Source organism: Mizuhopecten yessoensis, unplaced genomic scaffold (assembly GCF_002113885.1).
Source record: "Mizuhopecten yessoensis strain PY_sf001 unplaced genomic scaffold, ASM211388v2 scaffold10953, whole genome shotgun sequence".
Lineage (NCBI taxonomy): Eukaryota > Metazoa > Mollusca > Bivalvia > Pectinida > Pectinidae > Mizuhopecten > Mizuhopecten yessoensis.
Genome location: NW_018408804.1, coordinates 383,416 through 390,677, shown reverse-complemented (window position 1 = coordinate 390,677; position 7,262 = coordinate 383,416).

Sequence of the window (7,262 nt, the reverse complement as noted above, 5' to 3'; positions counted from 1 at the left end):
TGCATCATGCTGGGGTGAAGGGCTACAAAGTTTGTTCAAATAAATGACCTTGACCCACTTTCAAGGTCACAGGGGTCAAATATGTTAAAATCTTCAAACAACTTCTTCTCAATAACCAAAAGGCCCAGGGAACTTATATTGGGCCTGTAGCATGCTGGGATGAAGTGCTACCAAGTTTGTTCAAAGGAATGACCTTGACCCACTTTCAAGGTCACTGGAGTCAGATGTCTTAAAATCTTCAAACAACTTCTTCTCAATAACCAAAAGGCCAAGGGTACTTATATTGGGCCTGTAGCATGCTGGGATGAAGGGCTACCAAGTTTGTTCAAATGAATGACCTTGACCCACATTCAAGGTCACTGGGGTCAGATGTCTTAACATCTTCAAACGACTTCTCCTCAATAACCAAAAGGCCCATGGTACTGATATTGAACCTTTAGCATGCTGGGATGAAGGGTTACCAAGTTTGATAAAATGAACGATCTTGACCAACTTTCAAGGTCAAAGGGGTCAAATGTCTTAAAATCTTCAAACAACTTCTCAATAACTAAAATGCCAAGGGTACTGATATTGGGCCTGTAGCATGCTGGAATGAAGGGCTACCAAGTTTGTTAAAATATTTGACCTTGACCAACTTTCAAGGTCACCTGGGTCAGATGTCTTAAAATCTTCAAATGCCTTCTCAATAACCAAAACGCCCAGGGTACTGATATTGAGCCTGTAGTATGCTGGGATGAAGGATTACCAACTTTGTTCAAATGAATGACCTTGACCAGCTTTCAAGGTCACAGGGGTCAAATGTTTTAAAATCTTCAAACAACTTCTCAATAACCTAAAGGCCCAGGGTACTGAAATTAGGCCTGTAGCATGCATGGGTGAAGGACTACCAACAAGTTTGTTCAAATGAATGACCTTGATCCACTTTCAACCTGATGTCCTTGTTCGACATTCAAGGTCACAGGCGTCATATGTTTAAATCTTTTAATAGGTTCTTATGAATCAAACACTGATATTCTGCCTGTAGCTGTATTTTAGTCCACTTTTAAGATTACAAGTGTGAGATTAATACCAGGTGAGCGATGCAGGCCCATTGGGCCTCTTGTTTTTCATAATATTATAAATATATTATTTTGAATACTATTTTCGTTTTGGCGAAACATTTAGTGTGTGATGTTTGAAATCTACCATTGACTTTGTTAAACACTCTTTGTCTGATAATAAGGTTACCTCCCCTCAAACGCAAGTCGAGGATGCGATAAATGACTACTGGATATGAAATTTGTCTAAAACATTACAAGTCGGAAAATGTATGATTCATTATTTAAAATAATCTAGCTATACAAATGTAAATGAAAAAATGTGAAAAAATCAAACAGAACTGTTTTGTTGCGTCATTACACGGGTGGAAACGAACTCCGGACCATTCATCTCGGTAACACATAGGTGTTACAGACAAGTTTGCTATGTAGTGTCGGGGACCGCCTGATAAATCAGCGGAGACATGCACTTATATAGTCAGGTTTGTTTATAACAGGATGTTTTGTAAACAATCTATAACTATAACACCGAAGTATTTATGTAATTAACATCCCGGAGTGAAAACGATACCGCGATAGGATTCCGTGTTCCGGCGTTTGTACACCCAGATTTTCTGTCACTTAGTTCGTGTTGTATTACTCATTAGTAAACCATCGGGTGACAGGAATAACCCGGGTAGCACACTAAATCATTAACAAGGCGGAAAGCTTACACCATACCGGGTGGAGTCACGGTGGATGTCATTAATACTTCATTAAATACATTCCAGAATATTTTAGAAATTGTAAGCATGCCGAATGGTTGAGTGTCGCCTTTTAATTACAATCATCGTATACATGTTGACATGTTCCCGGGGGAATTTAGGGTAGTCACAGTTCTATCACGTTTATAACGATAGGGTCTGTCATTTGATTTGATTTGTTTCCTTTGTTGCAATTGTCTCTCCGCATGAACGTTGAGTCCCAAATTTGTCAATATTAGTTTTGGTTAACCTTCTAAGTTTAATTTCAATTAACAGTTAAGTTGCTTTATCAGTATAGGTCCATGTTTGCCTGAACTTACGGTTGAAAAAATGCGAAATATTTAAATCCGTATTGTATTGTAAAGTTATAAACTCGCTTAAATATATCAATTATATTTTTTCAGCGTGTTTGAATCTCTTTACTCGTACCACGCTAGAACGTATTTGACTATGATGAATTATAGTTAAAGATCATTTGTTGAGCTTATGGTATGGTGTGTTGTCCGTCTTCCGTCGTCCGTCAACTGTTCCTTTAAATGACTTCTCCTTAAGAACTGGAGGACCTAGAAAAATGGTATTTAACCAGTAGGTACCTTGGACAAAGTGCTATAAAATTTCCTCAAATAAATGACCTTGACCTATTTTCAAGGTCACGGGTGTTAGATATATAAAAACCTTTAAACAACTTCTTCTGAATAACCAAGAGGCCAGAGTTATAATACTTGGCCGTAGGTACCTGGCATAAAGTGCTATAATGTTTCCTCAAATAAATGTCCTTGACCTATTTTCAAGGTCACAGAAGTCAAATGTGTTAAAAAAACCTTTAAACATCTCCTAAATAACCTACTTTCAATGCCACATTAGTTAAATATGTAAAACCCTAAAAAAAACCGAGGAGACTCAATGTATGGAAATCTCTGGGCTTCTTGTTGATTTTAACAATTCGGAAATAAGCCAGAGACGCGTCGAAGAGTGGAACATGATAACCTTTTTTACGCTGTGTTTTTTTCACCAGTCGCGGAGATGAACCAATTGAGGCTCACAAGCATACAGACTGCTCCGTGTCCGCGAGTCTGGCTCTCGCTCCGCCTCCACGAGAGTTCAGTAATCTCACTCCGCCTCCACGAGAGTTCAGTAATCCGTGAACCGTGTCGTGTTATCTGGTCGTTAATTATTTTAGCACGTGATTTACGATGTGTCTGTGGTTTCTCAAGTCAGCCAGAACTGCAGGTAGCTGAAAAACAGAAGATCATACCTTTCATGTTTTAAACATGGTCTAAAAAAAAAAAATCATTCATTCCCCCACGAAGTGATCACATGTACATAAATCAAAGGCTTTTTGAACAGACTTACACGTTTCAAATTAAACACTTTGTAACCACTTGATGTGTATCTGAACAGTTGCTGATTTGAAAATTTAATGGAAGTCTGTTTGTTTAACCAGACATGCTTAACAGACAAAGGAATTTGATTTACTGTAATCAAACTGCAGACTGCCATGGCTAGCATCTTACGCCAATTTTAAAGTTTGTTGTTGGCAGTTACGATTAAAGATTTTATTTCAAATTATACGAATTGCTTAGTCGAGAAACAATCCGTTTTAATCAAAACAAAACCAATGTAATATTGGATTTCTGACATAGATTGAGTAGGATTTACTTTCTTTGTAAGATTAATAGATATAGTTTCTTAAATATATTACAAACACACAAAATGGCGTCAACAGAAAAACAGATACCTGTTCCGGGTGGGTGGGTNGGTATACACTTGGTGTATATTATTGAAAAATATTTTAAAATGAATTGCCACACAAAATGCGCCATTGTGTTAAATCACATGATGTACATGTTAGTTCATCAGCTGGACATTACTTACCTTATACAGATGTTTATTTCTTTATAATACCTTGACAAATGACATCATCCTGCTTTAAAGGCAGCATTTTTAGCTCACCTGTCCCGAAGGGTCAAGTGAGCTTATGGCATGGTGCGGCGTCCGTCGTCCGCCCGTCGTCCGGCGTCAATTTTTTACTTTAAGCAACTACTTCTGAATAACCAAGAGGCCCAGCCTGATCATATATGACCAGTAGTATGCTGAGGTGAAGAGCTACCAAGTTTGTTCAAATGAATGACCTTGACCCACTTTCTATGTCACAGGGGTCAAATGTCTTAAACTCTTCAAACAACTTCTTCCAATAACCAAAAAGCCCAGGGTACTGATATTAGGCCTGTAGCATGCTGGGATGAAGTGCTACCAAGTTTGTTCAAATGAATAATCTTGACCCACTGTCAAGGTCACAGGGGTCAAATGTCGTAAAATCTTCAAATGACTTCTTCTCAATAACCAAACTGCCCAGGGAGATGATATTTGGCCAGTAGCATGCTTGGGTGAAGGGCTACCAAGTTTGTTCAAATGAATAACCTTGACCCACTTTCAAGGTCACAGGAGTCAAATGTCGTTAAATCTTCAAATGACTTCTTCTCAGTATCAAAAAGGCCCAGGGTACTGATATTCGGCCTGTAGCATGCTGGAATGAAGGACTACCAAGTTTGTTCAAATGAATAACCTTGACCCACTTGCAAGGTCACAGGGGTCAAATATGTTATAATCTTTAAACGACTTCTAAATAACTAAAAGGCCAGGGGTACTTATATTGGGCCTGTAGCATACTGGGATGGAGAGCTACCAACTTTGTACAAATGAATGACCTTGACCCACTTTCAAGGTCACATGGATCAAATGTCTTAAAATTTTGAAACAACTTCTTCTCAATAACTAAAAGGCCCAGGGTCTGAGTTTGGGCCTGTAGCATGCTTCGATGAAGGGCTACCAAGTTTGTTCAAATTAATGGCTTTGACCAACTTTCAAGGTCGCAGGGGTCAAATGTCGTAAAATCTTCAAACCACTTGTTCTCAATAACCAAAAGGCCCAGGGTACTCAAATTAAGCCTGTAGCATGCTGGGATGAAGGACTACTAAATTTGTTCAAATGAATGACCTTGACCCACTTCCAACCTAATGTCCTTGTTCGGTATTCAAGGTCACAGGCGTCATATGTTTAAATCTGTTTATAGGTTCTTATGAATCAAACACTGATATTCTGCCTGTAGCTGTATTTTAGTCCACTTTTAAGATTAAAAGTGTGATATTAATACCAGGTGAGCGATGCAGGCCAATTGGGCCTCTTGTTATTGCGGTAAATGTCACAATCTGGAGCCCATACTTGTTGAAGTATCAGTAGTAAGATGGTTCTATGTCTGTAGTAAGATGGTTCTATGTCAGTAGTAAGATGGTTCTATGTCTGTAGTAAGATGGTTCTATGTCAGTAGTAAGATGGTTATATGTCAGTTGTAAGATAGTTCTATCTCAGTAGTAAGATGGTTCTATGTCTGTAGTAAGGTTATTCTAGGTCTGTAGTAAGATGGTTCTATGTCAGTAGTAAGATGGTTCTATGTCTGTAGTAAGCTTATTCTATGTCTGTAGTAAGATAGTTCTTTGTCAGTAGTAAGATGGTTCTATGTCTGTTGTAAGATTATTCTAGGTCTGTAGTAAGATGGTTCTATGTCAGGAGTAAGCTAGTTCTGTGTCTGTAGTAAGATGGGTCTATATCAGGAGTAAGATAGTTCTATGTCTGTAGTAAGATGGTTATATGTCAGTTGTAAGATAGTTCTATGTCAGTAGTAAGATGGTTCTATGTCTGTAGTAAGATGGTTCTATGTCTGTAGTAAGATTGTTCTATGTCAGTAGTAAGATGGTTATATGTCAGAAGTAAGATGGTTCTATGTCAGTAGTAAGATAGTTCTATGTCAGTAGTAAGATAGTTCTATGTCAGTAGTAAGGTAGTTTTATGTCAGTTGTAAGATAGTTCTATGTCAGTAGTAAGATAGGTCTATGTCAGTAGTAAGATGGTTCTATGTCAGTAGTAAGATAGGTCTATGTCAGTAGTAAGATAGTTCTATGTCTGTAGTAAGATGGTTCTATGTCAGTAGTAAGAAAGTTCTGTCTGTAGTAAGATAGTTCTATGTCAGTTGTAAGATAGTTCTATGTCAGTAGTAGGCTTATTCTATGTCTGTAGTAAGATGGTTCTATGTCTGTAGTAAGCTTATTCTATGTCTGTAGTAAGACAGTTCTATGTCTGTAGTAAGACAGTTCTATGTCTGTAGTAAGATGGTTCTATGTCAGTAGTAAGATAGTTATATGTCAGTAGTAAGATAGGTCTATGTCAGTAGTAAGATAGGTCTATGTCAGTAGTAAGATGGTTCTGTGTCAGTAGTAAGATAGGTCTATGTCAGTAGTAAGATGGTTCTATGTCAGTAGTAAGATAGTTCTATGTCAGTAGTAAGATAGTTCTATGTCTGTAGTAAGATGGTTCTATGTCAGTAGTAAGAAAGTTCTATGTCTGTAGTAAGATAGTTCTATGTCAGTTGTAAAATGGTTCTATGTCAGTAGTAAGCTTATTCTATGTCTGTAGTAAGATGGTTCTATGTCTGTAGTAAGACAGTTCTATGTCTGTAGTAAGACAGTTCTATGTCTGTAGTAAGATGGTTCTATGTCAGTAGTAAGATAGTTATATGTCAGTAGTAAGATGGTTCTATGTCAGCAGTAAGATGGTTCTATGTCAGTAGTAAGATAGTTATATGTCAGTAGTAAGATAGTTCTATGTCTGTAGTAAGTTGGTTATATGTCAGGTGTAAGATAGTTCTGTCAGTAGTAAGATGGTTCTATGTCTGTAGTAAGATGGTTCTATGTCAGTAGTAAGATAGTTATATGTCAGTAGTAAGATAGTTCTATGTCTGTAGTAAGATGGTTATATGTCAGGTGTAAGATAGTTCTGTCAGTAGTAAGATGGTTCTATGTCAGTAGTAAGATGGTTCTATGTCAGTAGTAAGATGGTTCTCTGTCAGGAATAAGATGGTTCTATGTCAGTATTAAGATGGTTCTATGTCTGTAGTAAGTTGGTTATATGTCAGTTGTAAGATAGTTCTATGTCAGTAGTAAGATGGTTCTATATCTGTTGTAAGATAGTTCTAAGTCAGCAGTAAGATGGTTCTATGTCAGTTGTAAGATAGTTCTATGTCAGTAGTAAGATGGTTCTATGTCAGTTGTAAGATAGTTCTATGTCAGTTGTAAGATGGTTCTATGTCAGTTGCATGCTGGTTCTATGTCAGTAGTAAGCTTGTTTTATGTCAGTTGTAAGCTTGTTTTATGTCAGTAGTAAGATAATTCTGCGTGTGGGGAAACCTGAGTACCAAAGAGAAAACTCACGATGTCGGAAGATGATACATTTTCACGTCATGGGAGTCGAACCCCGGCCGTCTTGGCGAAAGGCGAGTGGTCTATCTACAGCGCCATCCGAACACCAGTCTCTTACTTTAAATTTATATCAATCTATTATTAAACATCAGCACACCAGGTATTTCCTTTGATAATTGTATTTTAGAAAACATGTACTTTTGTACTTAGTATTTTACGTAGCTTAGAAC